Raw genomic sequence first — 27,715 nt, 5'->3', positions numbered from 1 at the left:
AATTGAGTTTTCTTTTTTAGAAAAAAAAATTACAAATAGCATTAAGATCGATTAAAGTCTATGCCAAGTGTTAATTCCTAGTTCATTTTACAAAAAGACAAAAGTTAAAGAAGTCTGAGTATTTAAGAACTATCTATGGAAGGCTTTGGAAACCTAGTATGGGTAGGAAGATAACTTTCATCAAGTGGGATCTTAAGTGATTGAGTGTTGTTGATGTTGTTAGGTGAAGTTGTTCATCCTTTGTGTGATTCAAAGGAGGTGTTCATTCCTTGAGGATTTTAAGGGAGGTGTCTTTCATCCATTGTGACTTTAAGAGAGATATTTTCTAAATCCTAAACTTTCTTATCTATGATAGAGTTCATCTCATTTTTTTAGAGATTAACAACTGGACGTAGGATCTTTTAACTTGAATATAAATATCCTTGTGCAATTTTCTCTTTCCCTACTCTCTTTGTTTAACTATTGTTATTATAAAGGAAAGAAAATTAATTAAACTTTGAAATTCAAAGGGAAAAATTTTAAAAGTGTTAATTTTTAACAAACCAATTCACCCCTCTTGGATTTTGTTCACACACAAACATTCTGTCACGCAATTCTAACAATTTAGTTTTTATTTTATTTTATTTTAAGTCTGACATTACTTTGTTATTTGTCGTATACATATTATTGTATTTATTAAATAAATTTAAGTTTCATTTTTACAAAAAGAGTAAGTATTTAAAACTAATATATTATTAATCCATGCTTTTTATAAGATTAAATATAGTTAATTTAAATGGAATCCAATAATTTAAATGATTTAAAAATAATTTCAAAAATATTTAATAAAAACTTCATTATTAAATCAAATATCAGTATAACATTTATACCAATAATAATTTAGTGCCAATTAAAAGAGGGACAACACAGATCCATTTAAAAAAAATGGGACCAAATTAAAACAAAAATACATATATAAGGACTAAATTGAATACAAGACAATGACACTTAGAACTTATTGTGACATGTGACACTACCTCACCACGTGGCTTTTAGGGTCATGCATTGCATCTTTGGTGTTGCATTCTTGTCTTATGAGTCAGTTTTTCAATTTGTTGTTTTTCAAATTCAGTGTGTTGAATGTATCAATTTTTTTTTCTGTTGATTGGTTTTGATCCCTTATAACGTGTGCTTTTATTAATGAAATTTAGCTATTATTATCATTCTTGATTGCCTTAATTCTCTTTGATGAATCCAAAGAGGGAGAAAACTTAAGGAATTTAATTTAGAAAGTGAAAAGTAATTTAATATTGAGGGAGAAAATTAATGAACCAAATTCTAACATGACAAACCATACTAGTGATAAAGGGAGTATGTGCATTTGTGTGTGTTTCTTATCTTGTGTGTATATTTTTTGAATTATATTTCAAATTCACAAGTTTGGAAAATCTTTTCAGCAAAATGGATGTTACTTCATCAATCAATGGATTTTAGCTTCATTAAATCAATTCAATGGTGCATAAAGATTTGATGAAGATATTACATAGTGACTTGATGGGGATATGAAGAGTTGATAAAGATTGATGAAGACTTGAAGATATGTGTGTGCTAAATCTAGGTATGACAAAAAGATCTTTAAGCTTGAAGATTTGAGCTTAACGTGAAGACAATTTGACATATAATAGGTGTCTTGCGTCTAGTTGCAGTCTTTTAGTTTGTTAAATGGGATTTTAACAGATTAATTGGCTAGTTGCTATAGTTATGTTATTAACATATTCAATCAGCTTAATTAACTTTCAAACAAATGATTTCACTTAAGTTAAGTGAAATGAACAAATTGAACAGATAAATCAACTTGTTGAATATGCTAACAGATAAACTATAAAATCTGGTTTTTCAAAGAAAGTTGAAATAGAGTTTGGCCTTTTTTAGCGCAAAATCAGTGTGAACTTTTAGAAAATTCTCTCTCTTTGGACTATACATATCTGCAATTGTTCATGTATTGATCTTTGAATTCTTGGAGCACTTTTCCTCAGTGTAGAGACTTGGAGAAAGAGGTTTGGTTGGCTAGGGATAGCTATCACAAGGGTTTGATCTTTCTTAAGTTTTTTGGTGTTGCCTGGTGGGATTACAAATCTACACGTGGGAGTCTTGTGTTGCTATGTTGAGATTTTTGTGGGATTCAAAAGACTTAGTTGTTTTGTATTTTCAAAAATGTAATCTTTGTGGATTGTGTAAATCTTTTGAAATAGTGCAAAGTCATGCTCAAGTTGCCTTGATTAACTGAATGTAGTTCCATTTTGAGTGAACCAGTATAAAAATCTATATACACGTATTTGATCTTTCTCTCTTTGATTGTTATTTGATAGAAAGTTTCAAGAAATCTACTTTTAGTAATCTTTGTATGGTATTTATGTGATTTGATATAATTTGAAGTTGTAACTCTGTTTGTATTACTGATTAGAATCAATATTGATGAGTTGCTAAAACTATTTATGTGTTTATCATCAATTTTGTTTTTCTATATAATTTCCCAATATTTCAATCGATTGTTTCTATGTTTTAATATGTGGACAAATATTTATCTGTTTGGTTGACTCTGTTTAATGAAATAAACCTATTAACTCTATTTTTAATCGATTGAAAATGCATGTTCCACATTAAAAATGCTTGTTTCATAAATAATTGTATACTGAGTTCTTGGTCATTTTGATTCAATCAAAAGTGTTTTTACAAGTTTAAAAGGAACTAAAGTCTTCGAAAAGGCCAACTCAACCCCCACCCCCTTTCTTGGCTAATTACTTCAAAATTGGAGAAGTCCAAAGGTACGTGCTCCTTAATATATTTTGGTAAATTCCCATTTTCTTTTGGACTCAATGTTTTAGATACATTATTTACCACTCCTAGATATTTGATTTCGGAGTCATAGGTCATATTACACCCTTGTCCAAATATTTTTCCACATTGTCCATGTCCTAGCAACAAAATATTTCCACAGCAAACAACACCCTTATAAGAACAGTACGACAAGGAGAGGTCTAAATAAACTCATCCGTAACATTAAAAAATGTTCTACACATCCTTAAGTTGTCCACCAACCTAATTTTTATACAAAAACTTACAAAAGATCTCTCGTGTAATGTTGTTTTTTTATAGCAATGGTTATATATTACAGGACAAGAACTTGGAGAGGATGATTGGACATATTAGAGAAATGAATGGCTTGTACTACATAGAAGATCCTAATATGCTAATCAAAAGCCACTCTGTTATATTTGAATCTACCATGGCCAACAAAGAAAAAAATCCAACTTCACCATTTTCGAAGGGACATTTCGTTCCAAGCTGTGAAAGTAATATTTCCTTCCTTGTTTAAGAACTTAGATGTGGGGAGTCTACAATATGAGGTTTGTGAGTTTGCTAAAAATAAGCATGTACTTTTTCTTGTTAGTAATAAAATGAGTCATTTTCCTTTTTCTCTTATTCATACTACATGGGCCTCTACTAATGTTTCTAATATCTCTAGTGCAAAATGGTTTTTAACCTTAATAGATAATTGTACCAAGGTGACTTGGGTTTTGTTATTGAAACAAAAATCTAAAGTTAGTTCTATATTTATTATGTTTGCCTTAATGGTTAAAAACCAATTTGGAGTCATCATAAAAAGGATTGGGTTTAGCAATGCTAAGAACTACTTTACTTTTTTGCTTAACTCTTTTTTGCCAAAAGAAGGGATTATCATGAGTGTTCATGTGTCAACACACCCCAACAAAATATGATTATTGAAAGAAAAAATGGGCACTTATTAAACCAATGCTTTCATCCTCTATTAAGAAAACTTTATGTGTCAAGGGGTATCACATTTAATGAACAAGATAGTTACTTCAAGGAATTTCATCTTCATGGGGAGCATGTAGGAATGGAATATGAGACTTTAATTTCTCTAAATATGACATTTCAACTTGAAATTGGGATAACTAGTGTTGTAAGACCTATTATACCTTAAATTAGTATTGGTATACCTGTTGAACTTAAAGTTGGGAGCACCGCTACACCTAAAATTGGAAGTGTTGTCGTTGAACCTGAACCGGAAAGAAAACCATATTAAATAATAGGTCTGGCACCTCAACCTGAGACTAATAGTGGGAAATTTGAAAAAAAAAAATAGGTATATTGAAGGAGATAAAAAAGATCATTCCGGATTTAGTACATCTCCGAGAATCTGATCCACTACCACCATCACTACACGAGGTAACATTTTTTAATCCTATAAATAATGCTAATGACTACGTTGCTAAAATTTCAGAAGTACAAGAGGACCAAAACCTTAACCTTGACCTATCCATAACTCCTTTAAAAACGTTCCTCTTATCCATAAAAAATTTCTCACAAACCTAAACACTACACCCAACCCTTCCTTTGTATTTGAAGAATTATCTAAGAGACAACAAAAATGGAAGTGTTAAACAAGAACAAGACCTGGAAACTTACCATTTTACTAGTTGGAAAGAAACTAGTGGGGTGTAGATGGGACCATTGAACGTTACAAAGCAAGATCAGTGGCCAAAGGATTCATTCAAACCTATGGTGTAAACTACTTGGAAACATTTGCCCAAGTTGCTAAGATGTATACGGTCAAAGTAATATTTTCATTTGTAGCAAACCATAATTAGGACCAACAACAGTTTGATATGAAGAATGCATTTCTTCATAAATATCTTGAAGAAAAAAATACACATGCAATTACCCCTCAATTATGATGAAAAGGTTGCTATTGGAATTGTTTGCAAGCTAAAAAGGCTCTATGAACTAAAACAATCCCTGATAGTATGGTTTGGAAGATTCACTAGAGTTGTGACAAGTTTGGCCTATAAACAAAGTCAAAGTGATCACACTCTATTTATCAAACATTTAGTTTCAGGGGGAGTAACAATATTACTAGTGTATGTAAATGATATTATGTAACTAATGACGATAAAAGGGAGCAACAAGAGTTAACTCAATGCCTTGGCACAAAATTTGAGATTAAGACACCATGGAGACTTAAATATTTGGTTAAATTACTCTTTTGATCCTTCTATTTGTCAAATAATATCAATTTGGTCCTCAAGTTTTTCGTTGTTTCAATTTGGTCCTCATTTTCTTGAAAATGATTCAATTTGGTCTTTGCCGTTAATTTTGACCAGACTGTGTTAAAGTCAATGCCACATGTCAATTTATGGTTTTTTTGATTTTTTTTTGAATTTTTTTTTATTTTTTACACGTGCCACTTCACAATTGTGCCACATGTCAAAATGACTTAATTTGGACCCTATATTTGTTTTTAGTTTCAATTTAGTCTCAATATTATATATTGAAACTAAAAACAAATATAGGGACCAAATTCAGTCATTTTGACACGTGACACAATTGTGAAGTGACACGTGTAAAAAATTAAAAAAAACTTAAAACTTTTTTTAAAAAAAATTAAACATTCAAAAAAACCAAAAATTGACACGTGGCGTTAACTATAACATCTCTACCAAATATTACTTATTTAAAATCAAGAAAATAAGAAAAAATACCAAATGTCAAATCTTTTACTATTTCCAATGCGGAAAATTTAAAGTATCATTGAACGCGTCAAAACTACTCAATAAAAGTAATTAATATCTTTACAATTTTCCAAAATCCAAATAAAATAGCAACGACATAATAAATTCCTAGCTTCAACCCAAGATAGCCCCTCTCTCCGTCTCAGGCATTAGCAGCATCACCTGCATCATCAATTGCTCCTGTGTAAAGAATTACACGATCATCGCCAAACACAAACAAAAAGGGTGAGCTCAGTAATAAAAGAAACCACATCAAATAAACAATATAATTATAGCCAATTATATTATTAAAATTAGACCTTGGCCAAGTCCTTAATATCCTTCAGGCTTTTCAGCCCTCAATTCAAATAACCAAGTTAGTCATGGACTTAGGATTTATGATGCTCACACGAACCTGCCCGCTCGTGGTTCTGCCTCTACGAACCTTCTCGCTCGTAGTCCTACTCTACGGACCTACCCGCCCATAGTCCAACACATGTGATCCACCAGCTACGTACCTCTCCGCGCGCAACATCTTTCAAATGTGAGCACGGAACATACAAACATACCTCGCTCGTATCCCCACATGAGAGTAATTGAGTATGAACCTCCCCGTTCATACCATCACATGTTAACCACCATCCATGAACCTACCCACTCATGGCATAGCATCCCCTGATCCATATTTGAATCAATGCGCACAAACAACGCACACAAATTGCACTAAACTCACTTGAGCTAGAAGCCTTAGCTTAAACGACCAAGCCTGTCTCGCTTAGGTTAAGCTTTCTCGCTTGAGTGAGCGTGCCACCATGGCTTGAATACAAAGCCTCGCTTAGGCGAGCTCATCTCGCTTGGACGAGATCTCCCTTCGCCTAACACAAACATCTCTCGCCTAGGCGGCGAGTCACCAGGAACACACTCTTCAGATCATGATTTCTCGCTTAGGCGAGTACCTCTCGCCCATGCGAGGTGCTATGTCGCCCAATCCATGGGCTACTCGCCTGAGCGAGACCCTCGAGCACAACCTGAACACTTCACGATTTCTTGCTTAGGCGAGATGCCCTCGCCTGAGCGAGATGCTCGAGCAACACCAGGTTTTGAGTTTCTGCTATTTTCGCTTAGGCGTGCCTTGCTCACCTGAGTGAGAACAACAGACATTCTCCTTTTTTCATGCACACAGACACCAATTCCAGTTTCCAAATTCTTCATTCCAACATTACCAATAATCTATTTTGACAAGCCATTCACAAGAACAGGTTATGCAACCCAAATAAACCCCCAAAACGTGAGATTAAGCCATACCAATTCATGCATTGCAGAAAACCTTATCATATTCATACACAAACTTAGGTGTTTACTCAAATAACATCTCACACAATCAAGGCTCAATCCAAACACATAGTGCAGGAAAATTTTATGACAAAGGTACAATTGTTCATTGCATAATACAGAATACACAAAAATATTACAAACATGCATATAGATACAAAAAGAGCTCCCCTAACCTAGAATTCCTTGCTCCAACTGGGTTTTCTAACCTTAGCTTTGTAATACCCCAAGAACCATCCTTTGCTCTTCCAAAAATTCAGCTCTCCTGATTCTCTTTGACTCTCTTTTCACTCCAAATTCGTGCTCCCTTTTCACTCTACGTTTCAGACTTCAAAAACCCTCCTAATTGCCTAAGTTTCCCCTTTTATATGGTTCCTAATTGTAGTAAATGGCAAAAAAAAACGAAAAATGGCCTTTTTAATGTCTATAATTACCTTTCATAGACCATTATGGGATGTTTTCCCCAACTCCCTTGGCTGCCCATTGCCTCTAGGGTTTTCCCACCCTTTCACATTCAAGTCACAATGATATTAGCAAAAATAAAGAAATCAATTTCGTTCTCAGTAAGGTTTGAACACACAACCATGGAATCACAAGGTCAACACACAACTAATTCAACCAATCATGTTTCGTGATAATTCTTATAATTCTATATTTATGTTATCACTCAGCATAATCATGCATATTATTAGAATTAATAATAAATCAAATAACACATAAATGGCATACATAGGACTCGAACCCAAGTCATTTCACACAATCAAAGTACTCTCAACCACTTGATGAAGGATTATGTTGTTTTCTTTTAGAGTTATGAATATGGTGAAGTTGATTAAGAAAGCTTTTTGAAATCCCTACTGGACATTAAGATAGCAAGCTATCTAGATGTGAAGGTTCCTTTCAAAAAGCTCAAGAGAAGAAGATGATGGATTGATTCAAAACAAAAAGGAAATGGAAAGCACATAAACCATAGAAAACCAAGAATAATTAAAGGAAGAAGAAAACATAAAATGGAAAGGAAAGAAATGGTACAAAATGTGAGAAGCACGCCACTACAAGGCTAGGCTAGAAGCCATGGCAACCTTGAAGATGAGTGGATATGTGCCGCCACTTGTTAGGCAAGAACTTGAAGAGGGAAAAAGAAAATAAGAACTTGAAGTTAGGCAATACAACAAGTGCGCACAAACAACAGTTTGAGAAACCTAAGACGCTGGAAGTCCTAAAAGACAAGTGGGTTTCTTAAAGCAATAAGTACAATAAGCACAAATCATAACAAAAAGAATATGAGAAAGTAGTTTAAAAAGCAGAAGAAATAAGCACAATCGCAAGCCAAAAAATGGGAAAGTTACGAAGGAACTTGAACCCTCAAGCATGAAAATTCATCACTTTAGAGCGAAAGGAAATTAGAAATGAATGGTAAAGTAAATAGGCAAAAATCACATAAATATATTATCTTTGAATGTCTTTGAAATTGAAGGAAAAATGACGCACCTGGGAACATAATCGAAGAAAACTAAGTGAGACGAAGAAAATGCTTGAAGGAGAATGTGTAACATCTCGGTCGAATATTACTAATTTAAATAAGATAAAGATAAAAGAAAATATAAAGTCACATTTATGTCACTATATAGGGTCGTTGGACTCCGTGATTTTAATTCGTTATGGAGGTGAGAACCTTCTTGGGTTTGATAGGCTGTTACTAGAGATTTGTGGAGGGGTTCTCTAAGATGGTGAGTCCACTAACATAACTCACTAGGAAGGACTTGTCTTTTTCTTGGACCGACAAATGTGAAGCGTGTTTTAAGGACATGAAGAGAAGGTTTGATGACCGCTCCAGTGTTAGTTATTCCAAACACGACCAAGACGTTTGAAGTATACTATGACGCTTCATATAAGGGTTTTGGTTGTGTACTGATGCAGGAGAAGAGACCAGTAGCGTATGCATCTAGACAGTTATAGGTTCATGAAAAGAATTATCCAACCCATGACCTGGAGTTAGCTGCAGTGGTGTTTGCCCTTAAAACCTGGAGGCACTACTTATATGGCTCTCAATTCCAAGTCTTCAACGATCATAAAAGCTTGAAGTACTTTTTTAATCAGAAGGAGTTAAATATAAGGCAGAGGCAGTGGATGGAGTACCTCAAGGACTACGACTTTGAGCTTCTATACCACCCTGGTAAAGCCATTGTTGTTGTAGACGCCCTAAGTAGAAAGAGAGTCCACACGTCTACGTTGATGGTGGAGGAGTTGGAATTAATTGAAAAGCTTTGTGATATGAACTTGGAAATGCAGGTGGGTTCAGACTATATCTGGTGTGGCATGTTGAAGGTCACTAATGAGTTTCTGAAAGAGATCTAGGTAGAACAAGGTAAGGATCAAGACTTACAACATATCATTGGATGGTTAGGCACCGACAAGGGGAAAGAGTATAAGATGGGTGCAAACAATATCCTATGACTCAGAAATAGGGTATGTGTGCCTAGGAAGCGGGAACTGATGAAGAGGATTCTAGAGGAGGGACATAAGAGCCATCTTAGCATACATCCAGGTATGACTAACATGTATAAAGATCTGAAAGAATCCTTTTGGTGGACTGGTATGAAGATAGATGTGGCAGATTATGTGGCATCCTGCTTGGTGTGTCAAAAAGCAAAGATTGAATACCAGAGGTCGGGTGGTACGTTGGAGCCTCTTGATATTCCTTAGTGGAAGTGGGACAGTATTTCCATGGACTTCGTGACCCACCTGTCGAGGTCAGCAAAAAGGCCATGACTCGATCTGGGTAATTGTAGTCAGGTTGATAAAGTGTACGCATTTTCTGCCAATCAATCAAAAGATGTTAAATGACAAACTAACTGAGTTATATGTCAGAGAGGTGGTCAGGTTGCATGAAGTGCCAGCGTGCATATTGTCAGACCATATACTAGTTTTTTGACCCGTGTAATGCACAAGATTATTTTTATTATTGATTATAAATTATAAATGTGTAAGAAAAAGTTTAGATTAATATTTTATTATTAATTCACTCATTTAAAAAATTTAATGAAGTATAAATTAATATATAAAATGTTAAACTTAGATAAATGTAATGAGAGTTACCAACGTAGAAGAATGAGAATGTTATTTGAATGATTCAACATAATGCAGAAATCATATTGTTTACATAATAATAATTAAAAATTTCATTCCAATAAAATGATTTATTCCTTTAAATCAAATATTTTGTTTCATCAATATATTATATTGTGAAGCACACATAATGTTTGTTCACAATTGAAGCCATATTCATGAAGCGTCAAAGAAAATATGTCATATAACCAAGTTCAATAACCATAACTGATTATGTACACCATCTTCAACAATAACATTACAGAATTAGGCTTAATCTAATCACAACAACAACCATTAACAAACACTTCAATATTTGGTTTGATGAAATCATTGTCTGCTTGAAAGACAACAATATCACCTTCTTTTAAGTCATTTTCAGAACAAAATAGCCTCCAACCTTGACCTTGTTGAAATTCTATGTTTCTTCGATATTAGGATTTTGCAATTGACTATAGTTTTAGGCCCTATAAGAAACACATCTTGTACATTCTCCTCCCGAATGAAGTTGGCAAACTTTGATGGCAAGTCCTACGTGATTTATAAGGTTATTGTTAGTACATTTAGTATTTCATTTAGTTATATGTAAATTGATATTAAATTATACTTGTAAGGATAAAAAGAAATCAGAAGACATATACCAAGTGACTTGCTTTGCTTTGATACTTTGTCAATTTGACTAAAAATATAGATCTTGTATCTTGATGACTGATACGGCACATAAATGTTGTCAAACTCATTGGTGTACAACCACCTTTAAACACGGTTAGGTGAAATAAAGAATTTCCCAAATACTGAAACTGGATGTGAGAGTCACTTTGGATGTCATACAAATCTCTCATATTACTCCAACCTTCAGTGATTCTTGGGTTATTTGAATCCATGTTATAGGTAACTGTCGTGCTTTTACCATTTCCATCTACCAAGTGTCAATGTGGTCCTAATTCGTGTGCATAACCAACAGCAAAGTGTCGATCGACAAATCCAAATGGCTACAAATTAATAAAGACAGTAAATTATTTTCCAACAATAAATAAAAACATGAAGAATTTTTTTTCTCTGCAACGAAATGAAAACATAAACACAAACATATATAAGTACAAAATATTATTTTTCAAAATATAATTAATGGTTAGAAAACAATGATATTAAAAATTTAAAAGTAATACAAAAAATAAAAATAAAGTCGTATGTATTTATTACAAATGAAAAAAAATTAAAAGTTTAAAAAGTAATACAAAATATTAAACCCAGTAAATAACAAATAAAATAAGAACAAATTTTAAATCTTTAGAATAGTTGAAACGAAAAGAAATTTCGGTACTATATTAACCTACAAAATATTTAAAAATTAATAATAAAAAAATAAAACACAAAATAAGAAAAAACAGATAAATAATTAAATTATGAAAAGAAGTCTATATTATATATATATATATATATATATATTATGTATTTATAAAAAATATTAAACAAACATTTATACAATTAAAATGAAAAAGAATAATTCTTTATAGTTCACCCAATTAAAATAGAAACCATAATTGATTGTATAAATAAAACACAAAATAAGAAAAAACAGATAAATAATTAAATTATGAAAAGAAGTCTATATTATATTATATATATATATATATATATATATATATATATATATATATATATATATATTAATTATGTATTTATAAAAAATATTAAACAAACATTTATACAATTAAAATGAAAAAGAATAATTCTTTATAGTTCACCCAATTAAAATAGAAACCATAATTGATTGTATAAATGCAAATGAAGGTGTGTGTCTATTTTGGTTCAATAATTTAGTATCTAAAAAAATTTCTTAACGAAATGAAAAAGACAAATGAAAAATATATAACAATCAAAAAATTAAAATGAAATGATAGAAAATTAAAGATCAGGCACTAGTACATTCTCTTCCACAGATTGTTTTATCTCCATCTCTATTACACATTTTCCTATTTAGTCCTACTATATCGATATTTTGTGTTTAGCATTATGGCAAAAATCTTACCTTTTTAATGAGGATGATACAGTGGGAATGAGGATGATAGAGTTGGAACACATACAAGCAAACCGTTGATAGCAAAAAACACATACAACAACAAATATCAATGCTTTTCAACAATGCATTTCTATGGTAAAATTTACGGAATACCTGACAACATATGTAGATGGTGTTGAACTCCCAAAGTATTGTTGTGTGGTTTTGAGTTTGCTCCATCTCCATTCCTCTAATTGCAGAACAAAGTCACGGTTGAAATATATGGGAAAGTGAAAATTCTGGATGGAATGGTAAAGTGAAAGTTGGAAATGGAATGGCAAAGTGTATCACGTACAAACAGTGAAAACGAATCTTAGTTGAAACTGCCAGCACAACTTCAGTAACATACAATTGTACAATAGTTTTTTGGAAATACTTTAATATATAAAGTAACGGAAACATAAAGTATTTAAAAATAACTATAACATATGATTTTTTATATTCGTTTTACAATTTATTCAAATCTATAAATTTTATAAGGTTCATTCTTTAACGTTTATATAATTAAAAGAAATAAAATGAATGTAGAGACATTCTGTAAATGAAAATGAATGTGGCTGTTATATTTATCATTTTTCCATTAACGAATATTTTTGTAGAGACATATAAGAACATGTAGGTACATATTTTTTTCTTCACAATACAGTAAAGCCACAAATAAAAATTAAAATAACAATTGAGAATCTTTAAAAGAGTTATAATATTTGTACTGCAACAACCATGGTGTTCAAAACATCAATCCATGAGTGGAATCCAATGAAGTAGATATAGATGTTGGACAACAAATAATGCAGTTCAAACATGTATCAATGACCAACTACTTTTCAATATCGTTGCAGCTGTAAAAAAAATCATCAAAGTGTATATTATACACTATTGCATAATCATTTCAATTCTATTGAAGTCATTATAATCTACAACAAAAGAAAGGAATTAGAGTTAAAGCTACAATAATTGACAAATTATAAGAATGTTGTTAAAGTAATTTGTACTCTTATCAAAGATTTTCAAATATTTCTTTGTAAACCACATTTGTAGTTGTATTGGTTACTTTTCCATCTTTATCCAGAATTAAGATTTTTAGTCCTTTCTTTGATGTCACTCTAGAAATTGCTACGTACAATTGTCCATGAGTAAAAACTGGGCGAGGAGAATAAAGTCCAACTTTAGAAGAGTTTGGCCTTGACTTTTGTTTATTGTCATTTCAAAGCATAGGGATATTGGAGATTGCCTCCTTTGAAATTTAAACGGGATGTTGGAATCAGTAGGTGTCAAGTTCATTCTTGGTATGAAAATTTTGTCACCAACATTTTTGCCTATTATTATCGTAGTAGAGATAACATTCTTTCCCAAATCATTAAGTTGCAACCTTCTACCATTGCAAGGACCATTTGCTTGATCAATGTTTCTTAAAAGCATAATTGGTACGCCAACTTTCAATTTAATCCTATGATTTGGAATTCCTGAACATTTGATATCATTTAGAAACTCTTAAGTAAACCACTCACCTTGAATTTCTTTATCATCATCAGATTGGAAAAGAGTGTCTGAACTTAAATAACTTTGTTCTTCACCAGGAATCAAAGATAAAATGAAGTCATTTACTTGTTCAACACTATCAATTGTAGGGCAAAGTATAGCGTCGTCATCAAAGAAGCCAAGAGTCATGATATTATCAATTAGACCACCATAAACAAATTTGACGAAAGAAAGTAAAGGTGTTTCACTTTCTTGAATTAGAAGATTTATTGGTATTGAAATGTTCACTTCACCACTTTCATTCAAATTCATATTTCTATCTCCAATTTTAAGAATCCAATTAGCAAATTCTTTTATATTTATTGCACTTTCATTTGAAACAACACTCTTTAACCTCATGTTTTGTGATAGCTTAAGAACTATGCAATATTGCAACAAATCAGAGTAGTTAATTGATGAGTTCACAATATCATACCTTGATCCCTTTCTTACTATTGGCAAGATTTGTCTAAAATCACCGTCCAAGACAACAACCTTTCCACCAAATGGTTTGTCAGCATTATCTTCATTTCTAGCTCTTATAATCTCTCTCAATGTTCTATCAAAAGCTTGGAAACATAACTTATTCATCATAGGAGCTTCATCCCATATGATGATGAAGGATTGACCCCAACCAAGGTTGGAGGCACATGCTTAAGAAGACTAAGCATGTTTAGAAAGGAAGTTCACTAATCCTTCATCCCTTTCATTTGTGTTTGTTATTTTTGATTCCCAAAGTTGACTTCATTGAATCAACTTTAGTTGACTTGTTGACCTTTGACTAGGTTTGACTTGTTGACTATAGTTGACTTGACTTAAGCCAACATGCTAATCTATGTTTATTTGCTTTGTAGGTTAATTAGGAGTAAGAAAGCAATGCTAGGTGGTGCATGGTGATTGGGGAGCACAAATGATGTGGAGGAGAAAGTAAAGCAAAGGCATAAATCATAAAGTAAAAGGCATAAAATAAGTGTACCTATGTACCTTTGGTCTCCTTTGTTTTTAGCACCATTTAGCCACTTTTTGGAGACATATGAGACACATTCTTTGTCTCCTTTTGTGCTAGAACGAAATTAGCCTTGCACACACCATAGTTGGCTCTTTTGTCTCTCATTTTTGTAACCTTATTTGACCTAGTTTCTAGAAGCTAGGTTAGGTTTTTGTAGAGACATCCTTAGGTATCTTTTATTTGCTTAGAGGCTCCTAAACTCTTCTATATAAGGGGTGCTCCTAGACATGTAAAAGGGTTGAACATTTTGAAGTAAAAACACTCTTGTGTCTCAACCATTTGTGAGAGTTTCCTCCCTTGGGAGTGAATACTTCTAAGCCTTATCTTGCATAGCAAGTGGCGGCACACATCCACTCATCTTCAAGGTTGCCATGGCTTCTAGCCTAGCCTTGTAGTGGCGTGCTTCTCACATTTTTACCATTCCTTTCCTTTCCATTTTATGTTTTCTTCTTCCTTTAATTGTTCTTGGTTTTCTATGGTTTATGTGCTTTCCATTTCCTTTTTGTTTTGAATCAATCCATCATCTTCTTCTCTTGAGCTTTGTGAAAGGAACCTTCACATCTAGATAACTTGCTATCTTAATGTCCAGTGGGGATTTCACTTAGCTTTCTTAATCAACTCACCATATTCAATAATCTTAAAAAGGAACAAGATAATCCTTCATCATATGATAAGTTTTGTTTCCCGCAATAGTTTAGCACGGAGACTTCCTTGATTGATGTTGCACGTTGATTCATCATTGATTGCTAATGGTATGCAAAAAGTAGAATGAGCAGTTTTACCTTCAGGAAGCAATAAAGATGCAATGCCGCTTGAAGCTATATTAAGGGCAATCATTCCCTTCGCTCTAATAGCAGCGGACAAAAGTTTCCATATATATGTTTTTCCAGTCCCACCATAACCATATAAGAAAAAGAAATTCCCTACATCTGAATTCACCGCTGTCATAATTTTGTTATAAACATGTAGTTGCTCATTAGTGACTGACTGCAATAGAGAGTGATATAGCTTCTCCATTTGTTCTTTATCATAATTCATTTCATCAATAATGTACCTGTTATGAAATTTGAATGAATTTGAAAGATCAGGTTGAGGAAGGGAACTATAATTTGTTAAAGCTCGCCCATTGAAATTTAGAAGTTCTTCTACTTTTAGGAGACAAAGATTGTGTAAATCATGTTCTTCCATTTGAAAACCTACAAAACAAAACATATCATGAATAAATAAATATGGAATAAAGAATGGAGATTATTTCTATTTAGTACCCAGTATGTTCAAGTCTTTCCTTTTTTTATATAGGATACCATCTGCCAATAAATTCCAAGTTGCATCCCAAACAACTTTTGGCTTTGACATAGTATTCATGATTAACAAAGAAACAAATAACCTTCTAATTTTATTTCCAGATGCAAGATGGCTAGCCTCTTTAAAGGCATCAAAGAATTCTTTGTCATCTGCCAATAATCCTAATTCCTAGCAAGCCTCTTGGTATGTAGAGAATGTTTTACCGTTAATTGTCTTTATACTATCATGATTAATACAACCTTTCTGTTTTGTTGGTAAGATTCTCATGTAATAACATTCACTTGATCCTAGAGGAACATATGTCAGTCAACCAATACTATAACCCTGCTTTCTTGGTTTCCATTGCCTTTGTTGAGACTCGAAACAAACTTTGTTGGAAATTCAGCATAGGTCAAGTTCATGCCTTCCTCAAATCTTTTGTTAGCTTCAAACCAAGCTAGAAACATCGTATTTGTTAGTTTTGAAATGGTTGAAAAGCCAAGAAGGGGGGTTGAATTGGCTAGTTAAAATTTTAGGCTATTTTTGCAAGCTAAAAACCTCCTTTAATTGAATCAAATAGATCACCAAGTTAAGATGCAAACAGTACTGAACTATACACTTTCAATCGATCAAAAACAGAGTTAACAGATTGATTTTACTAAACAGATTATGTTTTGGTATAATCAATCGATTGAAACTGAAAAACAGTCAACTAAAATACTGGGAAAAATGCAGAAATGTGAATTTGAATTTTAAACCAGAAACAATGCTCAAGAAAGATCAAGATCAATTCCAAATGATTATACAAACATGCTCAATGCTTCAGATGCTATGAAAACATGCAAGAACATGAAAAAGATGATTAAAGCACAAGTTCTTGAAACTTTAAAATGAAAATGCAAGAGAGAAAGATTAGAGAAGAGAGGACATCACAGATTTTTATACTGGTTCACTCAAACCTGAGCTACATCCAGTTTGTCAAGGCAACCTGAGCTTGAATTTGCACTATTTCAAAAGTTTTACAAAGAATCCACCCTTACACTTCCAAAATATGCAAAAATACAACAAAAGACTCTTGAATCACACAAGAATCACACCAGCACAACAAGAACCCTCTTGCAGACCTGGAAAACCACCAGGCACACACACAAAGCTTGAGAAAGATCAAACCTCAGCGGTAGCACAACCTTGCCTACCACAAACCACTTTCTCCAAGCTTCAAACCAAGCCAAAAGCTTCAAGAATTGATCCAAGATCAATCTTCAACAGCTGCAACACCTGTGATCACGAAGGAGAGAGTTTCCACAAGTTTCCAGAACCAATTCGTGCTTTAAAATGATCAACCGACCTCTCTTTTGAAAATCACAGCTTTTATAGTCAAACTGTTAGGAAATTAAACAAGTTGATTTTCAAATCAATCGGTTGATTTCACTTGACTTAAGTGAAATTAGTCGATTAAAAACTAAATCAACTGGTTGAATTTGGTGCAGTTTAAGACTACTGCAGCCAACCTTTTAACTTGTTAAAAAGTCATTCAACAGATTAAAAGAGACATTTTAACCTGTTGAAAAACCATTCAACAGATTAAAAAACACAACAAAGACCAAACTACATCTAATTAATGCTTTAAGGTCTACAACATGAATTACAAACTACAAACACACTTTCTTAATGATGTAAGTACATGGAGAGCACACATTCCAGCCTTGATCACCATAGATATCATCAAATCTCCTTTCCTTCATCAATGTAGACTTCATTTCAATGTTTATGGCTTCAAGATAGTTCAAAAGAGCTTCATTCAATCTTCATCAAATCTTCAAGAAGCAAACCACCTTGGCTTCTCATGTCAACAATCTCCCCCTGATTTGATGAAGCCAACCTCTATTCCATCTATCTTCTTCTATCTTCCATTGCAAAATGCTTCTTCCATTTGTTGGAAACCAATTGATGAAGTAACACCTTGCTTGAAGCTTGGGAACCTGAAAAACTATTTTACAGCAGCAATACACACAAGCTAGCAAGTATACAACTGTGATCATGCTCCCCCTATCAATAATATGGGTTCAAATTCAGATTTGATTATTGATTCCAATTTTTTTTTAATGCTTAGTTTAATTTGATCAATTATCCATTTTCCAATTTTCTAATTTTTCTCCCCCTTTGGATTCATCAAACAGAACAAATGCATAAAGATAACAAGCATTGCATATCATTTGATTAATACTGGAAGGAAATACAACCAACAGAAACTGAAAACAGAAAACAGATGCATAAAGCTGATACAATCAGCCGACTGAAATGAAAAAACAACCAACTAAAACTGACAGAACTCAAACTGAAAAATCACAAACACAAGGATGCAATGCATGATCCTAAACAACCACCACACTCAGTCATCCTGAGGGTCATTTCTGGTCTGGAATGAGTGGAGCATATCATGGATATCATGGATTTAGCCATCCAATGCATTGAACCTCTTATTGCAATAGTTGTGATGTTCATGTTGAGACACATTGAGCTCATGCAGCTGGTTCAGCACCATCCTCTCAAAATGTGAGTACATAGGGCCTCTATCCTCTGGAGGATTGTAGGGAATCAAGTCCATAGGTCCAGTAGTTGGTTCTTCCTCTTGATTTGCACCACTTGGACCGGCTTCATGGTCATGTGCACCACCAACAACAACTCCAGCAGTTATCCATCCATTTCCCACCTTGATAAAGCCCATTTTGTGCAGATTTTGGTTGGAGGTATGGTTCAATAGTCCAGTTGACTCCTCTAGCTCATCTTCTACATCAATACCAAAGTATTCAATGAATTTAGACACCAAAACCACATATGGAAGCCTAAAATCCTTGAGCCTCTTGGCCTTGAGCATGTGATCACGAAACACATAGATCCAATCCACTTGAATGTTGTGTTGAATGCAGTACATGAGTGTCAAATCTCCCTCATTCAATGTTGAATGGTTGCTACCATGTGGAACAAGGATTTTTGTGACAATCATACCAAGTAACCTTTGATCCACCTTGAGACCACCAACATGGAAGTGTTTGATTTCAGCAATAGGATTTCTCAAGCATTGGCCATAGTATTGCATCTTGTTGAATTCTAGAACAACCCCAGTTTCACCTTTTCTCACTTGCACACCCCTTGGTTTGAGTCCAACCACATCTTTCCAAGCTCTCTTGTTGATCTCCATTTGAACACCCTTGATGCTGGACAGTAGAACATCATTTTTGAACTCCAAGTTGGTGAAAAACACCTTCACCAAGTCTGGATATATTTTCCCTGAAAGTTCAAGGAATGACTTCAACTTTTGATGCTTTAGTTGTTGGAATGGGCTCTCAAAGTCTTCAGCCCTTAGCCATGAGAACCTCAACACCTTAGGAATGTTGATCTGCTTCCTGCTCATCTCAATGAGGAACACTTGAATGTTGTCCTCATGATCCTCAAACCATGCTTCAATTCTCCTATGGCTTTCATGATTTGGAGACCTTGGAGTAGGAGGAGTGGAGTGCTCATCATCAGATTGGGTAGCTCTTTGGGAACGACGAGGCATGATGAGTGTTGGTATGGCTGTTTCTAAGAGATGTATGATGGAAATGCAGCAATACAAGTGCAGTATTTATAATTCAACAAACTGATTTTCAGAAACAATTGATTAAATGGTGCAGATTTTTCTAATTAATTCATTTTATGTTACCCAAATCAATTTAATGCAGTCCAAAACAATATCTCGTGCATTCATGATGTTTTCAATGTGTTTTTATGAGAGAATCAATCAGTTCAGATCATGTGAGCTGCATGCACATTGGAATTGTACACTAGAATGCTTTTTGGTCAAACAATTCAGTAAAAGTAACACATGGCTGATGAAATGGGCAGTTAAGAGCAGATAGTACCTGACAAAAAGTTGCTTGCTTTGGCTGAGTTAGCTTAACAAATCAATTCGTGAGTAAAAGCACAGTTTAAGTGAAATCAACACGTTGAAAATAGAATTAGTCGACTAAAACAACATCAGAGCATCAGAGATTAAAAGCAGAACCTGGTTAAGTGAAATTAGCTGACTGATTTTGAAAATTAATCGATTGAAAATCGTGAAATTGAACTTCATTTTTCCAGATTCAGTTTTAATGAAAGCAAATACTGAATTATGAAAACAGAAGATAAAAAATCATAGCAGATTAATTTTTCATTATCCAGTGGCAGTTTAAGTGAAATAAACATGTTGAAATACAGAAACAGCAGATTGACAGATCATGAATTTTGCAAACAAAGGCAGATTTAAGTGAAATCAACACGTTGAAATGCAAAATCAACAGGTTGACTATGACAATTTTTAACTTTTGCATACAGCAGCAAATTTTTATTAAACCAATGCATTAGTACATAGATTAACATGCTACAAACACATCAGACCACATTCTTGATGTCTAAGATGCCTAGTTCAGTTCTTAGCTTGTTAAATCTATCTCTAGCCAATGGTTTTGTAAACAAATCCGCCAATTGATTTTCAGTTTTAATAAACTTGATTTCACAATCTCCCTTTTGAACATGATCACGAATGAAATGATGCCTAATCTCTATATGCTTGGTTTTAGAATGTTGTATTGGATTCTTGGTTAAGTTGATTGCACTAGTATTATCACAATACAAAGGTACCTTGCTTAGCCTTACACCATAGTCCAAAAGTTGATGTTTCAACCATATGATTTGTGCACAACCATGTCCAACAGCAATATATTCAGCTTCAGCTGTGGAAAGTGCCACACAAGCTTGCTTTTTTGCTATTCCATGAGATTAGACTTGATCCAAGCAAATGGCAAGTACCACTTGTGCTTTTCCTATCCAATTTGCACTCTGCATTGTCTGAATCTGAAAAACCACTAAGAGATATGTTAGAATCACATGGATACCATAAACCAACATTGGTTGTTCCTTTGAGGTACTTTAGAATCCTTTTTGCAGCCTTAAAGTGTGATTCCTTAGGATTTGCTTGAAATCTAGCACATAAGCATACTCCAAACTGAATGTCTGGCCTACTTGCTGTAAGATAGAGCAAAGACCTAATCAACACTCTATATTTGGTTGAATCTACTGGTTGGCCAGCCTCATCTGCATCCATAAGGCAATTTGTTGCAATTGGAGTGGCAGCTTCCTTGCAATCCTCCATTTTGAACTTTTTCAACAAGTCAAAACAGTATTTTGATTGATTTAAAAATGTTTCATGCTTGAGTTGCTTGACTTGCAGCCCTAGAAAGTAGGCAAGCTCACCCATCATGGACATCTCGAACTCTCCCTGCATTGCTGCAACAAACTCTTCACACAATGTGTTATTATTTGAACTAAAGATGATATCATCAACATACACTTGAACAAGTATAACATCATTATCATGTTTTCTAATGAAGAGTGTTTTATCCACTGCACCTCTAGCATAACCTTTTGATAAGAGAAAATTGCTTAGCCTTTCATACCATTGCCTTGGTGCTTGTTTTAAACCATATAAGGCCTTTTTCAATTTGAAAACATGGTTAGGATAGAGATGATCCTCAAATCCAGGAGGTTGTGATACATACACTTCTTCATTTAGAAAACCATTCAAGAATGCACTTTTCACATCCATTTGATGCAATTTAAAGTTACACATGCAAGCATATGCTAAGAGTAATCTCACAGCTTCTAGCCTAGCTACAGGTGCATAAGTTTCATCAAAATCAATGCCTTCTTCTTGATTATAACCTTTAGCAACTAGTCTAGCTTTGTTTCTTACAATATTACCATCTTCATAAATTTTGTTTCTAAAAACCCATTTGGTTCCAATTATATTCATGTCATTCGTTTTAGGCACTAGAGACCACACATCATTTCTTGTGAATTGATTGAGTTCATCTTGCATAGCCACAATCCAATTACTATCATTCAAAGCATCATTCACATTCTTAGGTTCAATTTGAGATACAAATGCAACATGTTCACAAAATACAATCCTACGTCTAGTAGATACTCGCTGTTTGATATCACCTATGATGTTGTCCTTTGATAAACCTCTAGGCTGGATCCAATCCTTGAGCAATTTGTTGTCTGCAGCTTTTTCAGTCGACTGTTTTTCCTTTTTAGCCAACTGATTTCCTGCAGTACTGGACTTTTCTGCAGCAGAAATCTGCTCCTACAGTATATCTTCCTCATCTGCATTCTTTGCACTTGATCCTGCAGTTTTGGGTTAGTTTCATCAAATACAACATGCATAGACTCTTCAACAGTCATCAATCTCTTATTATAGACTCTATATGCATGACTTTGTATAGCATAGCCTAGAAAAACATTTCTTTTATAAGAAAGCAAAGTATGCTATATGATGCATGATGCAGATCCATCAAGTATATATTGTTGACTGTTTTTCCTATCAATACAATACTACTACATGAATCATAGATAAGACAATTATTTGGTTCAAACACAACTTTAAAACCTTTGTCACTACGCTGGTCAAGGTACCACAAGTCTTCTTTTCACTTTTGATAACCTGCAAAAGAAATATACATTACATGGTACCCTTTGATAGGTTGGGTCCAACATGGTTAAGCCTTTCTTGATCCTTTTGGGATCCATTTCATAATCCCTTTAGGAACATCATATTTTCTACCATGACAGTTCTTAATAGCATGACCTTTTTGCATACAATAGTTGCATGAAATGAATGGCATGTCACTTGTCATGCTTTTAGAAAAGAAACTAGAGAAATTCTTGGTTTTCTTTTGAAAAGAAGGATTGAAACCAAGTCCAGCTTTGACAAACACACAATTTTGTGAACCAAGAACAACCTCTAAGTTTGCTTCTCCTTTTGTGAACCTTGCACATGTTTTTATAAGGTATTTCACTTGGTTTTTCAAAATTGTGCAGTTTTCACAAGATCTTTCAGCTGACTGATTTCTAAAACAGTCGGTTGAATTATTGTAAATAATTTTCAAATGTTCAAAATTAGTTTTTAAATCAGCTGTTTCTTTTTCCAGTTGACTAACTTTGTTTTCCAGACAATTGTTTAAGCCTTTCAACCGATTGTTTAATGCAGAAATCTTGTTTGCTTCATTATGAAAATCTTCAAAATCATGCAACAATTGATTATAGTCATTTAAGTCTATAGAACTTACTTGGCTTGAGGAAGATAACTCATAACCAGCCATGAGACACAAGTTGGCTTCTTCACTCTCATCTTGTGAGGAGCTACTTGTTGTTGAATCATCATTGTCCTCCCATGCAATGTATGCACGTTTCTCCTTTGGCTTTTTCTCCTTTTTCCTATCAACACTCTTCTCCTTTTCTTTGTTACCATTTGGACATTCAATCTTGATATGTCCTTGTTTTCCACAGTTATAACATGTAAAATTAGAAGAGTTTGATTCATTGTGTTTGGAAGTATACCTCTTGGGATTACCTTTGATACCTTTCCTTTTGAGATACTTACCAAACCTCTTGACAAGGAGATTCAAGTTCTCACTTTCACTTCAATCAGCCACCTCATCGTCAGTTTCCTCATTTTTCTTGGTGCTAGTCTTCAAGGCTATGTTCTTGACCTTTTTCTCACTTGACTCAAGCTCATTAAGCCTTAGCATCTCAATCTCATGCTCCCTAAGCTTACCAAACAATGCGGCTGTAGTCAAAGTGGATAGATCTTTTGTTTCTGAGATAGCCATGACCTTTGGTTGCCAAGATCTATCAAGACACTTTAGCACCTTGATGTTTAACTCTTCCTTGTCAAATTCCTTACCCAAGCATATGAGATGGTTGACTATGTGAGTGAATCTCTTTTGCACATCCGCCATGGATTCTCCTTGTTTCATCTTGAATAGCTCATATTCTTGAATCAAGGCATGCTTTTTAGCTCTCTTAACATCATTGGTTCCCACATTTCCTTGGCACTCTTGCATTGTGAAACACGAAAAAAACTCATCCATGTTGAGAGATGAAGTGAGGATATTCTTTGCATTGCAATCATATTGGGCTCTCCTCCTTTCTTCCTCATTCCATGGAGTCCATGGCTTATTAACCTGCACATCATCAACAATATGTTTAGGAGTATATGGTCCATTTATGATTGCATCCCATATCCCTTGATCTATTGACTCAATAAAGATTTTCATCCTAATTTTCTAAAATTGGTAATTAATGCCACTAAACATAGGGGGTCTATGAATTGAGGCACCTTCACCAAAGGGTAACTTGTTTTCAGCCATTTCAAGTAGTTCAAAACAGATTTAGGACCTTACTTGATCAAATTTCAAGTACCTTGCTCTAGATACCAATTGTTAGTTTTGAAATGGTTGAAAAGCCAAGAAGGGGGGTTGAATTGGCTAGTTAAAACTTTAGGCTATTTTTGCAAGCTAAAAACCTCCTTTAATTGAATCAAATAGATCACCAAGTTAGGATGCAAATAGTACTGAACTATACACTTTCAATCGATCAAAAACAGAGTTAACAGATTGATTTTACTAAACAGATTCTGTTCTGGTATAATCAATCGATTGAAACTGAAAAACAGTTGACTAAAATACTGAGAAAAATGCAGAAATGTGAATTTGAATTTTAAACCAGAAACAAGGCTCAAGAATGATCAAGATCAGTTCCAAATGATTATACAAACATGCTCAATGCTTCAGATGCTATGAAAACATGCAAGAACATGAAAAAGATGATTAAAGCACAAGTTCTTGAAACTTAAAATGAAAATGCAAGAGAGAAAGGTTAAAGAAGAGAGGACACCATGGATTTTTATACTGGTTCACTCAAACCTGAGCTACATCCAGTTTGTCAAGGAAACCTGAGCTTGACTTTGCACTATTTCAAAAGTTTTACAAAGAATCCACCCTTACACTTCCAAAATATGAAAAAACACAACAAAAGACTCTTGAATCACACAAGAATCACACCAGCACAACAAGAACCCTCTTGCAGACCTGGAAAACCAACAGGCACACACATAAAGCTTGAGAAAGATCAAACCTCAGTGGTAGCACAGCCTTGCCTACCACAGACCACTTTCTCCAAGCTTCAAACCAAGCCAAAAGCTTCAATAATTGATCCAAGATCAATCTTCAACAGCTGCAACACCTATGATCACGAAGGAGAGAGTTTCCACAAGTTTCCAGAACCAATTCGTGCTCTAAAATGATCAACCGACCTCTCTTTCGAAAATCACAGCTTTTATAGTCAAACTGTTAGGAAATTCAACAAGTTGATTTTCAAATCAATCGGTTGATTTCACTTTACTTAAGTGAAATTAGTCGATTAAAAACTAAATCAACTGGTTGAATTTGTTGCAGTTTAAGACTACTGCAGCCAACCTTTTAACCTGTTAAAAAGTCATTTAACAGATTAAAAGAGACATTTTAACCTGTTGAAAAACCATTCAACAGATTAAAAAACACAACAAAGACCAAACTACATCTAATTAATGCTTTAAGGTCTACAACATGAATTACAAACTACAAGCACACTTTCTTAATGATGTAAGTACATGGAGAACACACATTCCAGCTTGATCACCATGGATATCATCAAATCTCCTTTCCTTCATCAATGTAGACTTCATTCCAATGTTTATGGCTTCAATATAGTTCAAAAGAGCTTCATTAAATCTTCATTAAATCTTTAAGAAGCAAACCACCTTGGCTTCTTATGTCAACAATATTGATGTTGTCATTCCTCTCCAATACATCATCAATTCTATTATCATCTTTAAACAAAATTGTTTATTGATCTTGTAGGTGAAAAGTTAAACGTTGAACAACAGGCCATCTATGATGGATATCAAAGCCATAAATTCTCCTAACTACTTCACATGGAGATAAACATCTACAATCATAATATCTTTTAATCTCATCAACAATACACATTTCTGTAGATTCATTCTCTTTGTCTGTAATTTTCATTGTGGCTCTATCAGGACATTTGTTGACATATGTGAACAAATACTTGATTGTTTTTGATTTGTTGCAATATTTTGTATTAACATGAACTTGATACCGCATTAAGAGAAGAGGACTATAAGGCACGACATTTCCATTACCTAATTTATGTCCATTTTTCAACACAAATAAACCATCATCCCTACGCCTATATAGAGGATATCCATCTTCATCAATTGTAGTTTTATGTCTAAATTTTTTAGGAAAAAATTTAGAACACCAACCTTCTTTCATGCATGGTGAGTTGAATCTAGGGGCTCCGCACGGATCATGTACCATATATGTTTTAACAACCTTTGAAAGTTTTGGATAGAGATCTGGATGAGGAAGTTCAGTAGAGATTACTTGATCTATGTGCTTTGCATTTTCTAACTTGTTTGAGTCACTCAACCATAATAATATATTAGCATGTGGCAGACCTCTCTTTTGAAATTCAATTGTATACATACCTAAAATTTGAACATAATTATTAGAAAAAACAGTTGGCGGTAAAAAGTCTAAATGATGGAAATGTAGTTTGGTGACCTGCATTGACTTTGCCAAAGAAATTATTCTTCTTGAAATCTATCATCATTTGGTCTAATTTCATTATAAAAACTCTACAAACAATGTTTGGCCTATCTGAAGCAGTTAAACCTCTTGATTTTACAAAATCAAGAATATCAGGCCAATTTACATTACATGTGATTGTTATAAACAAATTTGGATAGCTATACCTCTTACAAATGGCCATAACATCTTGGCAATTATTGAACATGTATCACATATCACCTATAAATGAAGCTGGCAAAACTATACGCTTTCCAGTGAAGAAAGATAAGTTTCACCTTTGTTAACAACTTCTTGTAACCCATTTAGAATATCAGAACGAATGAGTTTTTGATTATTTCTCATAAAAGACAACCTTTGGGCTTCAATCATAGTGTATGTATCCACTAAAAACTGTTGAAACAATCAACATGAATGTACAAAGTTAGCAAATTCAACCTTTCTATCTTGTATTATGAAAGCAATGAATTCTCGTAAAGAAATGTGAATTATCTTTCTACTTTGACCATATCTATGACAATCTCTAATTGGAATATCCTCTTGATAACCATCTTCTCTATATGGAAAAATAAAAGTATATTGCAGAAGAATGAAACATGTGTGGGTTTCATTGTAGTCTCATCAACTGACCATAAACTTTCTTAACAATAATGTCCCTTCCTACAACTAAGGTGCTCAAATCACCAACTATCAATGTTGCGACTTCATCTACTATTGGTGTATTGTATACTCTAGAATCCTTAAAGCGATGTCTAAATAACCTCAATCCAAAATCTGATCGGTCATCATCATCTACAAAATCTCTTACTCTTCTGAATGTTTGAGCAAGAACATTGTGTTTGTCAATCATGTTTTTCAACTCTTCGATCAATGATTTATCAAATATGGATTGTTGTATATCAGACCTGTAAAATTACAAATGAATCAATTATATATGCAATGATTGGTAAAACATAAATAAAGTATGTAGAAATACCCAAAGTGACTAACTCTGTTTGTTGTTTCATTTTCTGTGTCATAAATATATAGTTGTGCAAATTTTGGACTTGATCCTTTTTTGGGCAATAAACTTCCAATGCGATGGTAATTTTGACCACTAAGAATAAATTGAGGAGGACCACATCCATTATTGATTGACGAATGAATCTTAGCACCAATTGATGTAAATGAGAACATGTTGTTGTAGCTTCTTATGTACTGTAAGAAATGTTGGCTTGTAGTGTCTTCACCTTTCAACAACTTTTGAAGCAATTATGGAGGTTTCTTCAAAAATGGAAGTTGGACTTTTCCCTTTTGACAACAAAGAGAGAAATCAACTTGTTTTAATCTTTTG

General features: G+C 33.7%; 1 pseudogene; it reads right to left on the bottom strand.

Moving 5' to 3' along the window:
- Positions 1-13,051: 13,051 nt before the first annotated feature.
- Positions 13,052-27,232, bottom strand: LOC114175238 (uncharacterized; annotated as a pseudogene).
- Positions 27,233-27,715: the final 483 nt, after the last annotated feature.

Source organism: Vigna unguiculata, chromosome 3 (assembly GCF_037176805.1).
Source record: "Vigna unguiculata cultivar grain cowpea cultivar isolate G323 ecotype 2 chromosome 3, ASM3717680v1, whole genome shotgun sequence".
NCBI lineage: Eukaryota > Viridiplantae > Streptophyta > Magnoliopsida > Fabales > Fabaceae > Vigna > Vigna unguiculata.
Note: the sequence above shows the minus strand (reverse complement) of the source record. Positions and strands in the feature narration are given on the sequence as shown.